General features: G+C 37.4%; 1 protein-coding gene across 38 annotated transcripts in view; it reads left to right on the top strand.

Moving 5' to 3' along the window:
* The window catches only part of PAM (peptidylglycine alpha-amidating monooxygenase), a 274,367-nt gene that overhangs the window by 49,053 nt on the left and 202,194 nt on the right, over nt 1-23,120 (top strand). For 4 of the 38 annotated variants that reach the window (XM_070232828.1, XM_070232825.1, XM_070232823.1 and 1 more), the window contains exon 1: nt 5,910-6,061. The exons of 32 other annotated variants lie outside the window; for them this stretch is intronic. The gene's annotated coding sequence lies outside the window, so the exon portion shown is untranslated. Of the gene's footprint in view, nt 1-5,813; nt 6,062-23,120 lie in introns of those variants that run through there. 2 more of the 38 variants (XM_070232808.1, XM_070232812.1) reach the window with 2 other exon arrangements.

Below are 23,120 nucleotides of genomic sequence, written 5' to 3'. Positions count from 1 at the left end.
ATACTATAGGCTAAAACAAGTAGTCTTGTAATATGTATCGTTAAATTGTATGAGTGTGTTTCAGCTTTTTGGGAAAAGAGAAAAAAAGAAAAAGAGAACTAGGGCAGTTGATTAAAATGGGATAATCCAGTGCATAATAGGTCACACCCAGCAGATTATAGAGGGAGAAGTTATCGATGCTTTTTATGTAGGACCTTTGGTGTGTGTTGCTGCATTTGATGTTTTAGAAGCTATTGACATCATTTGGGAACTGTTGGTAAACCTGCCTTAGTCAAACAGATGGAATCTTAGCATTGTGGAAGTGACCAGTTGAGTAATTTAAATCCAGACACACACAAGTCCTGCCTGGATGCCCTTTTCAAGACCCTTGCACAAAAGGATTTCATTCAGAAGGGTTATAACCCACATCCTGCTGTCAGACCCTTTCAGCTCTGTTGGTCTTCTTAGGCTGCAGGCATCATCTTTAACCCCTCTTATGCTTCCTTTTATTTCACGAAAATAATGTCTATGCTTAGAGTCATACAAATGCTCCAAATTTCCCTTTAAGTTCTGTATTTGTGTCCTAGGGAAAAGGTATTTTAAAGTTCCACTAATTGAGAGACTAAAATGGGAACTTATCTTAAACTGACTCCTTTAGAAAAAATATATTAGAACTTAATCCAGTGCTTCCTCCGGGAATTATAATCAAAATTAGAATCATGAAATGTCGAAGTAAGTTTTTGGTATTAGAGTAAGCTATCATCTGTAATTCCTTTGACTTTTTGGTTCAAAATATTGAAAGATTTATAATCGGTATTTGGTTTTGGGAAAACATTAAAGTTAATTGACTTGGGTGAATTCAGAGGTAGTATAAGGATCTAGTCTTGGATCTTTAAATGAAAGCAAAATTAAAATTCTTTAAGGATAAAACGTTGAGTAATTTCAGTCTATTACATGGACTAAGAGAAGTACCCACCCATTGGGCACTCAGCTGGGCTTGGTTGCGGAAGAGGGCAGGTATTTGTGTGGGAGAAATGAAAGGATTGCTATAGAATGCTTTCGTAGCACATAGAATGTCGGACTGGAAAGAACCAACACCTTCCTTTTAAACACCAAAAATATTAAGGCCCTCACTTAATTATTCAAGCTCCTAAAGGCCTTTACTTGGCCAATTTCTGCTTCATCAGCCAGTTACAACTCTCTTCCAGAATACAAATGAAGCCTTTCAAAATAAGTGGTAAATCCAATTCTCTGTGGTTTTGTTCATTATTATTAATTGTAATAGCTGTTGTTTATCAAGAGCTTTTGATGTGCCAGTACTTTATGCATCATCTTTATCTTCATAGCTACAATATTTGGGGTAGTACTGTTCTTCTCTTTTTGAAAATGAGGAACTGATGTTTACAAAAGTCAAGGACTTGTCCAGAGTAACTGAATCAGTGAGACAAGATACTTTCTTTTCCCCAAGAAGGTAGGATGGTAGCTAGATATAGGGAAGAGAAATAGGTAATGAGATATTTCTCCCAAGCCGCAGAATTTGCCTTGAGAATATTATGGTGATATGATTGTCTATGCCATGGGTCACTGGTAAGGAAGAAAAATTAAGGCCATTCTGCCCTTAATTCTTCAGAAACAGTGGATTCACTATGAGGCAATATGAGAGCACCTCCTTTCTGGCTGCCATTAGAAACAGTAGAGGTCCATGTGGGGAGCAAGCTGGGGAACAGGAGACCTAGAAACTGTGACATAAGAGAAATAACAGCACCATTTTGAGCCTCTGTTATTTATTTTCATTTCTGAAAGTGAAATCCAGTTGTACCTTACCCTACCACACTAGGTTGTTTCAAAGATTAAGTGAAATAATTTAATCTTAAACACTTTGGAAAAGTGACAAAAATTAGGACACAAATTTTATCTTCATGTATTCATGTATTTATTGAGTGAATGCCAAATGTAAAGCATTGTGCTATGTAGGGAATAAGAGGTAAATATAGATCGTGTCTCTACCTTTCAGAAGATTAAAGGGAGTGTGGAAATCAAGTACATGATAATAACTAGGCAATAGAATGTTTTAAATGTAGTTAGCAAGGTGGAAGACACTGGAATCTCGGAAGAGTAACTGATCCCTGATGGAATAGGTGGGTCTGGAATGGTGGTAGGGTTTGGATTGGTATGGAGGAGAGACAAGAAGATACTGGGGGGAACGGGGAGGTAGGTGTGTGATTCCAGGAGGCGGAGACAATAAGAGCAAAGGCCTGTAGGAGGGAAACATATCAGTGTACCAGATTGTTTAGTCAGCTGTAGCTCAAGGTGTCCGGATGTAAGCCTTACCTCGAAGCTGTGAAATCTGCTGATTCAGTGGCTGCAGGGGGAGCCTTTTAGGACTTCGGAGTTTTGTGGTAACCTGGTCAAGGCAATGTTCAGTGAAGACGCATCGAGGACAGAGTGATGCACAGAATGATTAAAGAAGCCAGAACTGAAGTTAGAGAGACTACAGGGACAACTGTGGGCCTGGAACAATGAGGAGCTAGATCAGCAAGACTGGGTGTAAGGGTGATGGGGAGTTAGAACCCTTTTGCCATTGGGAGTTCTTGTGATACCTTTTCATTAAATCAGTATGAATTTGTTTTAATTAACAAATTTAAACCCAAATGCCGATAGTAAAATCCCACATACCACTGTTCTTTTTCAGTACTTATGATATGCTTAACTGGAATTAGGAGAAGTGTTGTATCAAGGCTAGAGGAGCCAAGAATGTTGCTCATCTGGGCTAGGAGGAGGTTCAAAATAAATTATGAGGCAAGGCTAGTTTAGGATTAAGAGTGTTTTGCCTTATCATCAGAAAAATAATGGAGGAGGAGACAAGCTGGCCACTGTAGCTGACTGGTCAATGCTTTAGAAATCCTGGCCAAACATCCCCTTAGAAGTGGCACTTTAATCCTCATTTGCTCCTGAATTGAAACTTGCCAACATGAATTTACTTTAGTTTAAGAAACAAGTTAGGCTCAGGGCCTTATTGAACCCCACACTTCAGTTTAAGGATTAAGGTGGTTGCGTGGGAGTTAGATGAGATTTATAAGATTTGACAGTCAAGGAGTAATTTCTTTGGGAAACATGCTACATCTTTTTTTTTTCTTGTGAAAGTGTATTTTGACCTTCTAACTTTTGTTTCCTTTTGGTTTGAGAAATTACAATATTTTATGGATGTCTGGGAAGCCGTGGGATCTGCTGGGAGATAAGAAATGGATTTTCTGAAATTTAGGAGAGATAAAGGAGGTATGCAGTTATTCAGCAAGAGTCTGTCAGAGCTGGTGGAGCTAGTGGTGGTGTTGGCCAGATTTTGTCCCTGCTCCTTGCTCTGTGCTGTGAGGGACCTAATAATGTTGGTGTGTGCTTCACAGGGACTCTCTGTGCTATCCTTGGAATCTGAGGAAAGGAGGTGCTGATTTTTGCATGAAGCTATCAATTCAGGAAAGAGCTTATGATCTTCTCTAAGAAGGTGGTGAGATTGTACCAATCAAAAATCTAGTGGAGCGGCAAGAAAAAATAGAACACTGATGAGAACATGACACATTGAGCTGTTTTTGTAGATCAAGAGGAGAATAAAAACCAAATGAAGCCTGGAATTAAGGCATGGAGGTTGGGGAAATTAGACCCCTTTTCTCTAAAGCTAGCATCTTTAGCAGGACACATAATTTGGCCATCTGGGGCCATTTGTCTTACTGACACTTGATTTCCATTTCTTGCTGGTGGTCTTTTTGATTCCCTTCAGCCTTTTGTAGTGGTCAGAGACCTCTAGGTTTGGTCTTATTTTTGGATAGGCTCTTTTTTAAACTGCACCTTTTTTAAAAACACACAACAAACTAGCTTTACTGTTGGATTATTCCTTATGATCGTCACCTCTCTGGAAAAGTCGATACACCTGCTCCTTTTAGTGTGTGTGTTGTCTAGATAATCTTTATTTGCTTTTCTCATCCTAATTCTCTTTAGACAGTGGATTGTCTCCCTAGTAAGAAAGTTTGAAACAACCTGGAAATAGTCTGGCTAGTATGTTAGGAGCTAGTCCACTGAAGCTGTCATTGGTCTTCTCTGAGAGCAGGTAAACCAGGATTGCAAGTTCAGAACACATTTAGATGAATTTCCATTTTTCAAATTACAATAGTAATTCATATCCTTGGTTAAAAAAAAAACTTCTAAAAGCTTAAAAATATATAATATAAACATTGGAGGACTCTCTCAGTCTATATAATGGAAACTGCCAGAAATAATCACTCCTAGTCATTGGGTGTTTATTTTCTAGACATTTTTAAGTGCATATTCATATAAATAAATACATTTATTTTAAAATTTGAATCACATATATACTGTATATATGTATGTGTGTGCGTGTTTGTATATATATTCACTATTTTCACTTGCATCACAGTAACCTTTGCATATATATGCTATTTTCACTTATATAGTGGTAAACTTTTCATGTTTTGCTTCTCAAACTCAGGACCTCAGGAAGAACAAGTGAAAGGATAGGAGTAATTTCCTTCTGTTGCAAAGCTTTTTCACTTTACCTAGGTTAAGGAAAACTGAATTATCATGGTTTTTGTGAGGGCTGACTTTACTCTTCTTTCAGAATTCTCCCTAACCTCTATGGTAGTGAAAAGTCCAACTCGTCAATTAGGTTAAAATTCTCTCCATTTCTCCAGATTGTCAGTCTGGTGCTGCTGTATTCCATTTTACTATTTTTGTAAGCAGTATTATTGCTATACATTTGTACGCTGTTTACTCACAAGGGAAACATTAAAAGGCGGGCTTAGCTTCATCTAAATTGAAATAGAGATAATAATAGTTTCTTTGAAATAGCTTGGATCTAAGTATACAGTACACAAGGACAACCTTCATTTTTTATTGTGTTATGAATATCTTAAAGAGGATCTGCCAAGTTACTTGCTTATCTTTACAATTACGGTATTTGCAGTAGAAAAATTAGACCACGGTATTGTTTAAAAACATGTCAATCCAATATTCATGGAGAAGAAAACAATAGTTTTCACAGTACAGATGATAAACTATATACTTATTAAAGCGTCACATCTGATCAAATAAGCATGATATATTGTTAGAGACTCAGTTTGATGTTGAAACATTGTTTTAAGCAGTTACTTTAAAACCTGGTATTTGTAAGAGGGGTTGTATTCCTATGAACGTGGGTGACAGATGCAGGGGAGGACACCTAGTTCAAAGGGAAGATTGAAATTGGTGTAGGTTTGGGGGTTGTGAGAAGTAGGAGTAATTCTGCGTGTGATAGAAGAGACAATCAAGGAGACCGGAGGAGGAAGACTGGCAGATTTCTTCTGAGTTTATCTGGGTGTCATCATTAGGCATTTTGCTGGAGGTGTTTTCTGGATAAGTGATGTATTGGCAAGGCTTTCCTGGAGCTTGGAGATAAATGGAATGGGCAGCTGCCGCCTTCTGGAGAAGTAAATAGAGGGAATCAGTTTTCATTGTTATCACTATGCTGACCTCCGAAGGCACAGATGTGAGCTTTGTTTTCAAAAAGATTCAAGTATTCCCCCTCAAGGAAAAGGATGTTTGCAATGCAATAATATTAATGCTTGTTAAATGAGAAAACCATCTATGAATACTTACACTATTGCTACCTGGGAGCATTATTTATTGACCTGTGACTTCGTCAGAGCTTCAGCTGTGAGAGGAATATTGCTAATGGAATCATGTAATGACATTTGTCATTAAAAAGTCACATCGCAATGAACAGATTCAGAATTCATTGAGTCCCCTTGCTCTGTGTCACACTCACCGCTTCTGTGACAACCTTCATTTCCTACTTAGCAAATCCAAGCCTGGTAGCTGGAGCCCCAGGAAGTTGTTAAAGCAATTAAAGGCTTCTGTCTCCCAGCACATTGCTTGGTTACCATAGTATCCTCTGCCTCCAAGTCTCTCCTGATGATGTCAGTATGCATACAGGGGTTGTTCAGAGCATCTACGTGGGGATGATTCACCCCGTAATAAAGCCCCTCTCTCGTTGCTCGGTTTCCAGTGCGATTTCAGATGTCCCTAGAAATGGAAGGTAAGTGCCTTGTTTTGCATATCAGAGAATTGCTAAATGCCTCTATTATTGTTTCAGATGTATGACTGGCTTCTTGCTCTCCAAGATACATTACTGACTGAAATCATAGTGTATGGCAGCATTTCAGCCAATTAGCTAGAACAGACTTACAGTTTGTACTTAAAGTGTGTGTGTGTGCGTGCACACACACACATACACGTGGGGTAAGCTTATAAAAATAACTGTGAATGCACAATGTAATGCCTGCTACTCTCCCTGGTAAGCAATAGCAAATACAGTAGAGCGTCTTATTTCAAACTATTTGAAATATATAAATTCCTGAAAATATTTTGACAGGTGTCACAGGGAAAATGGGGCTGTTTTTTAAGTGTGTGAATTATGTATTTTTTGATACTGTATATATTTTATCCAACTTAAGCAATATTAACATTTGAAAGGTCTAAGATGATATGGGAAGATGTTATTAGAAAGAAGGGCCAAGTTAGGTTGAGAATTTGCATGTTAGAGAAATTAAAACTTAGACTGTAGGACAAAGATTTAGTTATGGGGAGACGTATGAAGTTTAAAGTATATTGGTGACCATTGTTTTATACTTTTGATGTTTTTCAAAATATCTCACAATTTGATAGTAAAAATAATGCTCCTCTTATTGTGATAAATGAAATTAGTGCTTCATAAAAGTTTTCTTTTAATACATGTCTATACTTCTTAGGATAAGCCAGCTGTGTTCAGCTTTGTGAAAAGAATACTGTGGAACTACTTACAACATTCGAATAGAAGAGCCAGGAATGAATATTTCCCTTGAAAAGTTAGTTTTCTGTTTCAATTTTCCTACTGTAAACTATAAATGATGAGGCACACAAGACGGGTTTCTCTCTGCCACCCTACTTCTGAATCTCTCCATTCTGAGAGTTCTGTCCATATGACAATGTTAGTCGTGCATTTATTTCCTCTTCTTGAGTTCCAGGGGACTATCTCAGCATATTCTGTGAAGAATGTAATGCTGTGTTTCACTGGAGGTAGTGGGTAAAGGCAGTTTCTAATTAATTAATAGATAACTTTGCAAGAGAAAAAAGAATGAGTGGAGTGGGTGGGATGGGGAACTCTCCCATTTCTTTAAGTAGCTGAAACTTTATTCTGTGTAGGAGGTACGCAGATGGCTTTTTTGAGATGTCAGTAAATGGTTTAGACTGTCCATTTCTAGAGAAATGTTGGTTAAAATTGCCATTTTGTTTCTTGCATTTTTGGAGTCTTCTAGAATATATCCTCCTGTCTAACTTTGCTTTGTTTTTGTGTAAGATTGTGTTAGTGGACTGATGATACTTTTCATTTACCTTTCTATAAAGAGGCAGTGAGAAATACAGTTGTGAGAGAGTATAATCTTTAAAAAGGTTAAAGATCTTAAATTTAGTTACTTGTACATGAGGATATCTGTCTTATTTTAAATATCATGAATGCTTATTTTGCGAATTCCTTTCTATGCTAAAAACATGCTAAAGTGCTTCCACTTTTAATTTCTTTACTATTTTGCATACTTAGTCCTGTTTGTGTGTTTGAAAACTTGCTAGTTAATTGCTATAAAAAATTCCTGAAAAATAGAAATTATGATAATAATTTAGGTTATGGTAAGTTAAAAGTTAAAGAAATTGAGTCAATATAAACTATTTTCATGCTTTTTAAAGCCCTTTTAATGAAACACTTTCATAATGCTTGTGTTGAAAAGAAGACTATTATATCCTAGGATGTATTCTATCAGGGTTTTGCTCTTTGTTGTATTAATGTTTTGGCTGATATAATTTAATCTATTGAGTTCCTAGCTCTTTATAATAATAATAAAAAAATACTTCTGTAGTTTTGAACCCTTGAGATATCCATGAACATATTCTCCTGCTGACTTCACCAGTACAAATAGCAGTTTGTAGCGAGTGTGCTATAAAGATTACAGTTTCTTTCATGCTTGAGTCAGGAAGTGGTTGGAAGCAGTTTTAGATGGGGTGGTTTTAAAAATTGGTTTAGGAGAGTTTTCATTTTATTTTTACGCCATATTAAGAATGTTTTAAGTTTTACAGATACTTAAACTTGTTCTTGCTGAAATATGGAAATGCCAGGTCTGTAGACTTTACCAGCATGAGACGATGAAATATGGCGGAAAAAGGATCACTTTGTTCTCACTAGAACAACAAGTTAAATCAAACCAGCAGCCAAAAGAATTAGAGGAAGCTGTATGGGGAATGGACCTAGAAATAAACATTTTGTCCAGTGATAGGAGAGAAGCTCAAGCTTCCCTGAGGGCTTGGTTACATTCTTTGCCTCATTTTCTCTGTCCCTTTAATGGCAGAGCCAGGGCGGGAACCTGGACACCCACACTTTCACAGATCATTTTCATTTTCATGCCAGCACACTCACTAGTAGATGTTGAACACTTTTTTTTTCCTTTCTTATTGTGGTAATATTGATTTATAACACTATAAATTTCAAGCGTACATCATTATATTTCACCTTCTGTATAGACTACATCATGTTCCCCACCAAAAGTCTAGTTGCCATCTGTCACGGTGCACATATGCCCATTGAGCACTTTTTCTTAGTCGGCTTTTAAACCTATTTTTCTCCCACAAAAGGGGTGATTTAAACAGTATAATAATTAGGAAAGTGTAATAGTTTTCTTTTGTTCCTGCAGCATATTACTGCAAATTGGTTGTTTAAAGAATACAGATTTATTATCTTCTGGCTCTGTTGGTTAGAAGCCTGACACAGGTCTCAGTGGACTGAAAATTCAAGATGTCAGCAGGGCTACATTCCTTTCTGGAGACTCTGGAGGAGCTTCCATTTCCTTGTCTTTTCCAGCTTCTAGGGGTCACCTGCATTTCTTGGCTCATGGCCACTCTCCTTTGTCCTCACAGCTACCAAATGCAGACTGAATCCTCGTGTGGCCACCTCTCTGGTTCTCCACAGCCGGGAAAGTTCCTCCACTTTAAAGATTCATGTGATTAGATTGGGCCCACCTGGATAACGCAGGATAATCTGCCCATTTTAAGGTCCATAACTTTAATCACATCTGCAAAGTCTTTCTGTCATGTAAGGTAACATATTCACAAGTTTTGGGGTTTAGGATACGGACATCTTTGGGAACCATTATTTTGCCCACCAGAGAAAGATTACAAAACGTGGCTAATTCTATCAACATTAAGTTCACAAACCAGATATTTTTACTGACACCTATAAGTCAAACTGATGATTGCCAATAGAAACCATGAAATTTTGACCTAATTCGGTGCATGCAGTCATCCCCAAGGATATTAAAATGCCTCAAGATAATTAATGAGGGAAAATCAGATTAGAAAGAAACGTTTCACCATCTCAAATGTTCAAAACTCTGAGATACAGATGTGAACCTTAGAAAGTGACACTATTGTCGGTTTAATATTTTAGTGAGGGGCTCACATCAGATGAAGTTAATTAAACAAAGCTGATTTGGGATTACAAAAATTCCATTAGTTAACGCCTAGGTGAATGAGCCTAGGTTTCTTTAGAAACTGAAAGGTAACAGCTGGGCCACTAGAGACCCAAACGTGAGATCTAGTAACCCTGAGTTTTGACTAACACTGTCGTTCATTGATCTGGTGTTAAGCTGTATGAGTCACAAGATCCAGCAGATGAATCTGGCAGGTATGCTCTACCTGCTTTCCCAGAAAAGGCACCATATATTACCATAATCAGTGGTGCAGGACTTGAGGCCAACAGCTGCAAAAATAGTTTCTTTTATCGTTCACATCCCGTGTTTATCATAAATCTGAGACGATTCGTGGCACATGGGTCCATCCATACAGTTTTTAAACCTTCTTTGCTAAACTAAACACTAGTGGTAAAAGATGCAGGGGAGAAACTACTCTAGCATATTACGTTTGGACAGAAAGCCTAAAATTACGTTTTGCTGTGATTCTCAAGGAAAGGAGATGGGAAGAAAACCAGCTGTTTCCTGCTTGTATTTCTTTTTGTTGTTGGAATCACTTTCTGGAGGAAAACTGAACAGTAGCTTGAGACCCTTGCTTAGAACACAACAAGGGTTTGTGGAAGACTCGTTTCTTTACAAGAAGTAATTATTTTGACATTGATTCTTTTAGGTACCAGAGGGGTAAAACAATCTTGGAATTCTATCTAAAAATGAGATCTGGTTTTATGCCATCATGGGATTTATTTGTCAATCAAAATATCATTAAAGGAGAGATGTTACTTGACAATGAAGTGAAAAATTAAAATCAGTTGGTTACACTGTTTGATAAACAACAAAATAGCCGTGCCTCTATAGAAAATATCTCTATAAATAAAAATATATATTTAGTTGAAGGAATTTCTTTATGCATATATTAAACTCACTTCAATATTTAGTTTCTTTTATCTATCAGTAGTATAGACCATTTCAAGTGCTAATATAAATAAATAAAACCCAAATACCTTTAAACATTTTTTAACATGTATGTAGAATATTCAGTTTAATACTGAATTTCCCCAGCTCTGATCAATTAGAGATTAAATCTGTTTCCTTAAAAAAAAAAAACTTCACAGAGCAGCTGCCTTCTCTGTGATAGAAGAGACTGTTTTAATCTTTAAATCATTTTGAACTGGCTCAGTTGCTTTACTGATCCTTTAACTTTGTTAAAAATTATCTTAAAAGTTTATCATTGAGAGAAATCAGAGATAAAGGAACTAATGGAGATGAGAGTTTTGAGGTTCTGAATCGTATTTGGTCAGTGGGTGGTGGATAAGATGGAGACTTCAAAATCAAAAGCTTCAAAGATTGTTATGATTTCTCATTGACTATTTTGAAAGCCAGCCCAGAGTTTTATATCTAGGGGGATTTTCCCAGGACTGGGAGTAAAGACAATCAGCAAGTAAGTGATGGAACTAGGAAGTTATCATAAGTCTTTCCTGCTCCAAAGGCTTTGCAGATCAGAGAACCACCACAGGCTCAGTTCATTTTCCTTACTGACGTTGCGTTCAGTTGTTTTCCTTTAATTTATTGTCACTTTAATTTGACTCCATCTTTAAAATGGGTGAAACTTAGAAAAAGAAAGGTAATTATTGAAATGATTTATGAATAAAGTTGTTATTTTAATTTGTGGAATGCCCCTTTTTCTCCGGATTTCTGCTATGGAATTGAGATTCTATAACTGGACCAGTTTTTTCATTAACTCCTTTAAGATAGCCTGCTTTGGCGTGCTGATTAGTGGAAATAAAGTGTACCCATTCTGCAAGCAAAATCTGTGACCTGAGGCAAATAAGGAGAAGAAAGTTTGAGCAGCAACACCTTAAAGGGTATGAAGGCAGGGGACGGATGCCTGCCATCTTTTGCAGGGGGTTTGCTGTGACCACTGCTTTGTAGGAATAGCCAGGAGGTGGGAAAGCTCAGAGAGAACTGCGTCCCTTGCGTGGTGCTTACTGTCTGTCCTAGATGACTTTACAAAAGGTAAGCCTGTGTTGGGGGCAGGAGGTTGGTTCCTGGGTTTTAGCCACAGCCATGCTGGGAAATAGATGCTTTTTCTCCAAGCCAAGGAGGCAGGAGAGGGGAGGCAACTGGAGACCATCAGGTCAGCCTTCAATATTCTCAAGGAAGGGAATGAGCTCACCAACCCAAAAATTTTCATAAATTCAAACCCTTGAATGGCAAATACATACCACAATGTAAGCTCAAAATTTTCCCAAGAGTCTCAGGAGAGAATGATAGAGAAATATGACTTACCAATTGGAATATTAGAGTATGACAGGAGTCAGGCGGCATTGTTTCCCTTATTGACAAAGGTCAGTCGTGTCCTCTTCAATCAAAATGCAATCTCAGTAATTACTATTGAATGTTCTCACATGCATGCCGGTGCACTATGCACCATGCAGAATTAATCAAAGGACAATGTGATCTTGAATTTCAAGGAGTTTCCACTAAGAGTAGGACTCTATATGAGGATAGCTTTCTTATCACTTAATAACTATTATGGTTTTATTTGCATGGTAATTTTTGCCAAGTGGTAAATTCCAGTTGGGATTTGATAAATTCATTTTATTTGCTTTCAACTGAAAAGTAAATTTTTCCTAAAATTCTAAATGAACTGAGGTATTTACTTGATGGCAGACCTATTTTTAGCTTGTTAAGCTTTTTATCCCCCCACCTCTCTTAGTTCCACTTGCCTGACTTTAAAACTCATATATCTTTCTCTTGTGTTCTTTCCATTGTAGAATGTCTTTTCCTCTTTCTCATACACACCCAGACATGCAGCACGCACACACTCACGTACACAGAGTTACTTTACGATTCCTCTCTTAGTCCTTCTCTTTACTCTTGTTTCCATCTTCCTGCAGGCTCCCTGTAACATTTATTCTAAGCAACCAACTCCTGTTTATGGAACCTCTACTGAGTGTAAAGGATTGTGCTACACGCTGAGGCCTCTGCCCCTCATTTTCTCTGGCTGCAGACTCTTGATTGTATGTTCATCAGTGTTTCCTTCTGATGGGTAGAAGGTGGGTAAAATTAAAGGAGAGAGTGGGCAGAGGGAAGGGACCTGGTTGGCTATAGAGAGAAGAAATTGAAGATAGACTTTGCAAACCAGGAAAAGGGGAAGTGAAACAGAACACTGAGATTGTGCTGGGAAACTGGAGGTTTGTTAAGTCAATAGGATAAGGTAGAGAAACTGCACCAGCAGAATTATTCTGAGTGTTTTATTAAGCATTTTATGGTGATAAAAATAGATGGCCATATTTACACATTGACATTTCTGCACTAAATTACTAGTTTATCCTTTTCAACTAGTTAAAACCTAAGTTTAAAAACCTCAGAACCTTACATTTCTTTGACATCAGTGCAACTGTTCCACTATCCTGCCCATTCTCTGGCCATCATTTCTCAATCTCGGGTGCCAAACTTTTTTTTAAAATGAAGTGCGTACATCCTATTCAGAAACAATTTGTGTTTTCACAGTGAGACTTAAAGAGGAAGACACTCTTATGCCAAGAATTGGCGTATATTAGACTTGATAGTTACCCAGAATTACCTCCTAACAGGTAAGCTCTATGAGGATTTTCCAGTTAGGTTGAACCATTGTTGAAAGACTGATTGTGAGAAACAATAGCTTGAAATTTGTCCAGACTTAGTAAAATGTTGGAAATTTGAAGAAGAATTGATTTTTCTAGTCAGTATATTTTTCATTGTAACAGTCTCCGGTATTGATTTGGTTTCCAGTCTATGGTCTTTTTGTGTCATAGCAGATATCTTACTGGTTATCTGCCTGAAGTTTCAATATTTGGGATTTTTTTCTTTGCAGTAATGTCAAAGAAATGCAAGAGTTAGTAGTTTTTAAACGTGGGATTTGGCAGAAAGAAAAAGATCATTCCTGATGAAAGCTTTCACTGAGTTATCCAGAAATTTATACTTAAGCTTCCTGACAGCCAGTAATTATCAGATTGCAGTTACTTTTGAGAAGTGTTTACCCTGAGTTGAGGTTTTCTTGTATTCATTATTGGAATCATGAATTAACTCTCATGTTAATCTAGTAGTTTACCTCAGCAGTCAGTCTGCCAACCTGTGTAAAATCACTATATTGCTGCTCGACACACATTTTTAGTTCTTTGCTGCGAAAGCAATATTGGGCTCAGAGAATTAAGGTATTCCCTGCTTCAAGGAACTTAACACTATAGTAGGAGAGGTGAGATGAGAAAACAAGGGATATAATAGCACACTGATACAAATACCCCTATTTCTTTGCCTCCTTCACATCAGATCTTTTCAAATGTGGTCCATGCACTTGTCTGCAGTTCATTTCCTCCGGGTGTCTCTTGAACCCAGTCTTTCAGAACCCATCTCTCCACCAGAACTGCTTATGTCAGGGTCATGAGTGGCTTTCAGGTCAACACTGTGGGCAGTTTTCAGTCCTTTTCACACTTGACTTTCTGTAACATTTGAAACAGGTGTTCATTCTCTACTCCTGCAAGTACCGCCTTCTTCTGGTTTCCACAACATAACTTGCTGTTCTTCCCAGTCTTGTTTGCTGATTCTTCATCATCTTCCTGACTCTTCCTCTAAAAGTTGGAGTATCCAAGGATGCAGTCCTTGGTCCTAGTTTGTTCTCTGAGAAACTTAGCTTCTTAGTGATCTCATACAATCTCTTGGCTTCAAATTCCATCATACGCTGACAGTTTCCAAATTCATATTATTGATCTGAACGTCTCTCTTGAACTCTAGACAACATATTTCTGCTTGAGGTAGCTAATAGGCATCCTAAACATAGTATGTCCAAAACTCCTAATCATCCCCGTGTGCCAAACCTCCTCTTCCTACAGTCTTTCCTATATCAGTTATCCCAGAAATAATCAATGGTAACATTTTGGTATATGTCTTTCCAGGCTCATGTGAGTATGTATGCTTATTTCTCCCCACCACTCATGAGATCATTTTGTGTATACTGTTTTCTTTCTTTAACCTCCCACCTTACCCCATCCCATCATTTTCAATGAAAGTGTTTTTTATACTCTTAAATATTCTTTAGAAACCTAGTTTTTGGTAGCTACTTGGTTGTACCATAATTTATTACTACCCTTATTAGTGAACATTGGATTGCCTCCCATGACTTGTTATTATAATTTAAACTATAGCTAGTATCCCTATTACATTTAGTATCCCCATTGCAAATAAGAAAGAAAAAAACACTTCATCATTCTAGTTCTGCACTATCTCAATATAATAGCCACTAACCATATGTGGCTTTTGAGCACTCAGATGTGACTAGTCCAAATTAAGATGTGCTGTAAATGTAAAATACACATTAGATTTCAAAGACTTAGTTTGAAAAAAAGTATAAAATATCTTACTAATTTTTATGTTGATTACTTGTTGAAATAATATTTTATTTTGTTGGGCTAAAGATATATTTTAAAAAGTGATTTTATCCATGTCCTTTTACTTTTTTAAACATGACTATCAGAAAATTAAAAATTCTATGTGTGGCTCCCATTATATTTCTTTTGTACAGCACTGTTTTAGTTGCTCAGGTCAAAACTCTTGGAGTTATCCTTTCCTCCTCTCTTGCTGTTATATTTCGTATCCTGTTGGGTCTACTCTCAAAATCTATCCAGAATATGACCACTTTTCATCACCTCCACTACTCCCACTCAAGTCCAAGTCGTCATTAGCTCTTGTTTAGATTCTGGCAACAACCCTTGACTTGTCTTCAGCTTCTGCAGTCTAATCTCAATATAGTGGCCAAAGTGATTCTTTTAAATTGTGTCAGATCATGTCTCTTCACTCCTCAAAACCCTCCAATGGCTTTTTATCTTATTCAGAGTAAAAGTGAAGTCCTGAAAAAACTACTGCCTCCTTTGTCTCTCCTTTGGACTTTATTTCTACACTCTCTATATCATAAGCCAAACACGTTTCCCACTTTGGGTCTTTCTATTTGCCCTTGCCCCCTGGAGTGGTCTTCCTGCAGATATCAGCAGGGCCCATGCTGCCACCTCCTTCAGGTCTTTGCTTCTTTTGAAACCTGTACTGAACACTCTATTTAAAATTATGAGCTGACCGCACCTCACTGCACCCCAACAATTCCTAACTCCCCAACTTCTTGTTTTTTTTTCTTCTTCTTAGCACTTATCAATGTCTAACAGAATATATATTTTTCATATTGATTAAATTTATTTTCTGTCTTTCCCCACCAGAACCAGAAGTTCCATGAGGGCAGGAACCTTTGTTTGATTTGCTGCTACATCTCCAGCTCTGAGAATGTTTAGCACATGTTAGGTGATAAATAAGTATTTGTTGAATGGATGAATAAGTGAATTTCTTGATACCACAAGTGCTCTAGGGACTTGAAGAGAATGACTGCAGGTGTTTTGGGAGATAAGATGACTGCGCTTCCTAAAGTGAAATTAACTAGGAGATAAGACTGGGTGGTAGGGTGGGGCATTGTTAGAGAGGGCCTTGACTTCTAGGCCAAGGGATCTATATCTAATTCAGTGGGAAATAAGGAGCCATTGAAATTCTTTAAGCAGAAGAACAGCAGATTGGGGTTGCCTTTAATCTTGTAGCGGAGAGAACAGACAGATGGACAGACGACAGTTGACAACAGTGCATGAAAGAATAATCGATCAGGTCGTGGAGAGAACAGAGACAAGAATGCCAGTTGAATGGATACTGCAGTCATGCAGTTGAGAACTAAGGACTTGCTAGCTGTGAAAGTCAAAGAAAAAGATGTAGGAAACTATCCACTGATAGAATCTATAGGATTTGGCAACTGATTGCTTGTGGGAAAGGAGGGACAAGTAGTTAAAGAGGACTTTGCTCTAATCCTCAATGACAGAGTTGAGGAGATAAGAAGAAATGAGGAAAACTGAAGGAGGCAAGTTTTGAGGGGAGTTGATGATTTCAGTCTTGGGCAGACTTTAGTTCGAAGAGAGATGTCCCCTGAATTCCTGAAATGTTTTCATGTGCCTTTCAAGTCTCTTCAATAGTAAGTGCACATTTGACCAAACTTGGGAGCATGCTTTCTCTGACGTCATGCTATGTAGGTGTTCTGGGAAAGACAATAGAAAGAGGACACTGCTTTTACTCGTATTTGCCAGTGGAAATCTAGTAAACTCAACTTGAGATTTGTGTACTGCAGAAACATTAATTACCCTCAGATAACTCCGGGCCTAATAATAACATGGAGCATTGGTGAAAGAGATAATGTGTAGTGTATCGTGTTTGCTTGCTGCTAATTAGGAATATTGGGATTAGCATGTTTGGAGCAGTCAGTGGGCCTCAAACTGAATTATTTTAGTCATGTTTGCAAAGAAAGTCCAAGAACGCATTATGAATTATTTTGGTTATGAAATTATATTTTCTACTTTATATAGTCTTTAAAAACTGAAGTCTGCATGCCCTTGTCCCTTCAAAAGCTTTCTTTACTGGCATCAGGGAGCCTTAAATAAAGGGGCTTTAGATGTTTTGCCAGTGTTTGTGGGCATCAGAGATAATCTCGTTAATTTCTTCTGCTTATTTAGGGATAGACTCAAATGATTGACACTGCCATTTGCTTTTATCTCTTATTTTTGATTTTTTGGTTTCAAGTCTTCATTTAAAGTTACGACTGTTCCTCAGAGGTAGCTTGTTATGGGATTTTTCACCTAAAACATGAGTTGTAAAGAAAACTCATAAAACTTAGACCAGGCTAAACTTTAACCACCGTACAGGCAATGAAGAGATTTATGTGTAGTTACCAGCTGTCTACTCCCTAAAATATCTGATTTGATTCATTCAAGAAATATTTTTTGTAAATCAACTATGTGCTATTTATCTACAAACAAAAATTTCTACCTTTGTGGAGTTTACATTCTAGTGAGGGAAGACTGAAATTAAACAAATAATTAGAATCTATGGGCTGTTAGAGGATGGTTAGCACTAAGTAGAATAATAAAGCAGGAAGTAGAGGTAGGAAGTGATGGGGTATTTGCAATTTTAGTTTGGGTGGTCAGAGAATGACTCACTGAGGCTTACATTTGAACAGAGACCTAAAGGAGGTGACAAACCATGCAGAGGGCTGCAGGGAGAGTGCTTCAGCCATAGGGAGGAGCAGGGGTGCAGGCCTTGGGGCAGGTGTGTGCCAGACGCGTTTGAGTAACAGCAAAGAGGTCACTGTGTCTGGAGTGGGGTGAATGAGGGTGAGAGTAGCCAGGGATGAGGTCAGACAGGTGACAGGAACCAGATTGTGCAGGGCCTTCTAGGTCCTGAAACCACTGGGAGGTTGAAACATGGAAGTAACTCGGTCTGACTTGCCTTTCACAAGGCTCACCTTGTCTGCTCGTTTGAAACTAGACTCTAAGGGGCCAAGAGTGGAAGTGGAGAGATCAGTTGGGAGTCACTGTAATAACCTTGGTGAGAGGTGATAAGGACCAGGGGAGCAATGGAGACAAGAGATCAGATTCTGAATATATTCTGAAGGTAGAGTGGAGAGGGTTTGCTGAAGGATTGACATATGAAAGAAAGAGAGGACTATGGATAACTCCAAAGTTTTTTTTTCCCAAACAGCTGACAGGATAGAGTATCTATACAGCAGATTATAAAACCTTGTGCGATATTTCCTGATTGTTTTCAGTGAAGTGTAAAATAGTTTCCCTTGGTTGGTTTTTGGTATCCTTGAGTCACTTTTTAGTTTCCAAGGGTTATGAATGTCAAAGAATATACTTTCGCTCATCTGTCACTCCCCAAGATTCTTCTTTTATTCTTATTTTAAAATTTCCCCTTTCCCCCCTCCATATAAAGGATCTATTATTTTCTGAAACTTTTATCCATTGCTGTAGTGGATTATAGCTGCCTCCTCACCATTTTTTTAATTGGACTGTTGGCTGCAATGATAAATCTATCAAGTCATATGCATTTACTTGTGTGGGGAAAAAAACCTTTCGTGTAGCAATATAACAAAGAATACAATGCATTTTGTCCTACTCCAAATTTAGTAATTTGGTCTAATAAATAACGTTATATGGAAAACACATTTTCTTTAAAAAATAATCACAATTTGTTGGAGCAAGGCAAAGAATTGACGTGGCTTCTAGTATTGTAAAATTTACAGTTAAAAAAAAAGGAAAAGATAGCAAACCAAGTATTGGAAACTTTCATTGTCAGTATTGGATTGGTTACCTAGTTACCCTTGGTAGGGGGATGAGGCAGTGTTTAACTGAGGTTCAATCATAAAGGTTCTGATATTTATAAAATCATGGTGATTTTAGAGTTATAATGGTGATCTTTGACCTATTTCTAAAATTTTGTGTTTTTAGAACATTTTGGAAGTGTTTCTCTTAATACACTCAATTCTGAGTTACCATGCTTATGGGAGTCTGATAATGAATTGATATCTGAATTCCATAATAAATCTGAAAATTGACTCAAGGCAAGACCAAGTCTTTACCAATGCTATGAAAAGGTGACATAAAGTAACTGTCTTGTCACTACTTGTTCTGGGATACAAATGAGAAATAAAATTATGAGAAGGTAGATAGTATGAAGTCTTAGGGATAATTTGAATAAGGAAAAAATAAACTGGATTATTTTAGCAACGGATAAGTTTTTTCTATATGATTGTATAAACTTTTCTGGTTATTAAATGTAAAAAGAAGCATAATTCTTCAGTTAATTATAAAAATAAGCCAAACTTCTAGAAAATGTCACCAAGAACAGCTATTTCTGTCATGTTTCAGCATGCTGAAATCTTAAACCTTCTTCCCACCTGTCTTGTCTTCAAGACACTCACCCATCTCCCTCCCTCCCTCCTCCTCCCCCCGCACGCCCTCCTCCTCCCCTTCCACCTCTCCCTGCGCCTCTGCCTCTTCCTCCTCCCTCTTCCCCTCCCACTCCCCTTCTCCTTCTTCCTCTCTCCTTTCACTGCCAAACTGCTACCTATTTCTTCGTTTCTCATTCATTCAAACTGCTATCCACTTCACTTCTCATTCACTCATTTCAGCGTACTTCAAACTTTATTCTGTAAAAAGTCACTAATAGCTATCAAATGGCTAAATGTAAAATACCCTTGTCAGACCTTATCCCAAATAACCTCTTGGTAGCCTTTGACGCTATAGATCACCATTCCCAAGAGATAAGTAGGCAGGAGGAAGCATTATGAATCGTCAAGTGTCCCTTCCTTTCCTCGTGCTGCTCCCTGTCTGGTATTGTCTTCCCCTCTGCCTCATTTGTGCCAGTGAAAAGCCCACTTATCCCTCTGAAAGTCTCTCCAAATCCCAACAAGATTAATTCTTCCCTCCTCTCTGCCACCCATCATGCATCTTGTTCATACGTCCTCTCATATGTGTGGCCCTCTTTGGTGTTCAATTGTTTATGGGGTTGGCCACTTAGCTAGACTCTGAGATACTTTAGGGCAGTGCCATCTTTATTCATCTTTATACGCCAACTCTCAACATATCATAAGGACTTGATACATGCTTATTGGATGAGTGAATTTATTTTGTTATGATGCACATTTAGAGTTTAGAAATCTTTTCCTTGTCAATATTTGTGCATACTCATACCTCTTCTCAAACTTCAAAACATAACTGAATCTTTTGACATTGGTATGAATCTCTGAACTTTCTCTCTAATCATTGATGCTGAATACTTGGTACTACTGAGACGGTGGGAGAGAAGACTGAGTTGGGAGAATACAAAATGGAAAGACAAAGGTGAGCTCTTTCCTTTAATCCCTTCCTGTATTCGTTCCTGCTTGCTCGCGTGTCCCAGTTTTGAGAGCCTCTGAAACCCGCCAGGGTGGAAGTGCAAAGTAAGTTATATCTGTTCTCTCATATTTTCTGTTCATGCAGTGATGAAGTAAGGTGAGTCCTGGAATAAACTCACACATGAGAATCATAGCAAACAGCAAAGCAAAATAGAACAGCAGCACCAACAAAACAACCTAATATTGTTTGGGAGAAAATGAAAAGGGTGACATTTGCTGGAAAAGTTTCGAAAGTTCAGGTGTTTCTTTGAATAAAATAAATTTTTAAAATAATATGAATATAAGAATATGTTAACAAATGTAATAAATATATAATATGTAATTATAAAAATATAATAATATAAATTTGTATGTGTATAACTTTGTAAATTTTCTCATTTTGAAAAAATGAATTTGAATTTTAGTAGGATTACTTTTAGGTATCCAAAATACTTGGATATTGTTTTACTTTCATGTCTCACCTCTTCACTGTTACATATACAATTATTTTATATACATTAGAGAACGAGTAGAACACTGAGAGCTGCAGTAAAATAGAAGTATTTTTGAGAGGATATTCATTCTGTTACTAGATTTTGTTCTTAATTGACAGTGCGCATTTATTTCTGGTTTTTTTGGCCAGTACCATATAAGGCAACTTCTACTTTCATTTATGAAAGAAAGTACATGCTCTGTCTCTTGTACTCTGAAAATGTGCAGCTCTGGCAGTTACACTGGATGGTTTTGCTGTAGTAATTAAAACACAGATGGAGCTCATTTCTTCCCCAAGTGTTTGATTGGCAGATACTCTGTGATCAACACTTCTCTCAGGTGAACACATTGGCACCATCTGCCTTCGGTCGGCTTGGAGAGGGTGGTCACACGGAATTTCCTGGTCATCACATGAGCCAGTTTACAGTTTACATTGAGTATATTCCTCTTGCTGAAGCTGCTGAATGATTTATGAAAAATGACATATAATATATAAGGGTCTTCGTGGCAGTGTCCAACTTAGTGAAATATTCATTAATAAATATGTATTTTTAAATCTACCACTTACTTTTTCTGGATAAGATATTTAGAGCGTAAAATAAAATCACTCCATCTTAAAAAGTTCAAGTTTCTAAACAAATTGAGCTAATGGAGCATTTTGGTTTTTAGCGAGGTTGTTAGAGATGATTTCAAATCAAGAGTTATATGTTTTGAACAATTAATGCGAGCACTAGTTACAAATAAAAACACTTTAGGATGCTGCCTCCTAAACCCAACACTAAAATAGTTTGGGAGAATATTCTAATTTTAAAAATTTTGTATATTTATAACTGTTAGAAATAGATTTTGATAAATGTACGTCATTATTTAGATATCAGGATAAGAAATGGATAGAAATTTATGCTCATCCAATTTTGATACAGATAAGTGAATGTAGGTTGATTCTTATGTAGAAAAAACATAGATTTAAGACACTGGCAGCACAGAAACAATGACATATTTAAAAAGAAAAAGAAAAAGAAAATTATTTCATTGTCCTAGAAATATATTTTGAAATGTATCATACTTGTGCAAACACATAGTCTAGATTTGTGAAAGAATACGCATGTATCATGCATAATAACATGAATTCTATATATAATTAAATAACGGAAAACTGATTTGAGTTCCTCCTTTGCTGTCCAAATCGATAAATAATTATGATTGCCAGAATGAAAAATATGCTACGTAGAACTTATGGGGGAAACCAAGTGAATTAGACTATTGCTCACAGAATGTTAGAACAAAGAATAAAGGAATTAGGTTGAAAAACATTCTGAAGGCCCCTGGCATACGCTCATTGCTATGGTTCCCATGGAAATCCACTTATGGTAAAGGGCAAGAGTGACTTTTGAGACTTTGGCAAGAATTTGAAGATTAAATTCATAAAGCTAATCACTTCATAGTTGGAGTGAAAAATACGATGACTTTAGGAGTTGAACCAACAGAAAAGAAGGAAAATAATTGTGAATGTATAGAAGTTTATCATCTTCTGTTACCAGAAACCTTTAATGATAACCTTTGAGTTAGCTTCTCATTTTGAATATATGATCACCTCTATTCGAGCTTGGAATTTTTCAAGGTAAGGAGCGGGAGAAGGAAGGAAGAAAAAGAGTTTTAACTTTAGTTATTTAAAATGCATTTTAGTTTATGTAATAAACATTTATCCAGAGGAGCCTACATTCTCATAAGGGGAAGGAAGTGAATAATTTCGATACAACAGACTAGCATAAGTACTGTAAGCAAAGTGCTGCAGATGTTCAGAGGAGGGAGTTCCCAAATTAAGGGGAGTCCCAGACCCCCTGAATGTACGCTCATCGCTTACGTTTCTGCTCTAGTTGCACTGTCTTCTTTCCCAACCTGTTTCTTCCTTCTAACCTCCTTATTCCCTCTTGACATTTTTCTATGTAATATAGTTTACATTGCAAACTCCCATCTTATTATAATTATATGTATAATATGGACCTTCAGAGAACTTCATCAGATGTCGTTTGGTTAATAACATCCAACATTTATTGAGTACTTACTGTGTGCCAGACACTTTTCCGAGCACTTTCTCATTTCATTCTCACAGCAACTCTGTGAAGAAAGCACTATTGTTATTATTATTACCTTATTTTGCAAATGAGGAAACTGCCTAAAATGACCCGGCTAATCCTGTGGGGGATGAGATTACTTGGGCCAGACTTACTCCAGAGTACAGCCACTCTCGTGCCACTTAAACTCACCCAGCTCCTAGAACTGCCCTGAGTGTGAAGAGTAAATATCTCCCCCACCCCCAGCCCCTCTAATGAAACCCAAGGAAG

Source organism: Equus caballus, chromosome 14, assembly GCF_041296265.1.
Source record: "Equus caballus isolate H_3958 breed thoroughbred chromosome 14, TB-T2T, whole genome shotgun sequence".
NCBI classification, from domain to species: Eukaryota; Metazoa; Chordata; class Mammalia; order Perissodactyla; family Equidae; genus Equus; species Equus caballus.
This window is presented reverse-complemented; position numbering and strand designations above follow the sequence as displayed.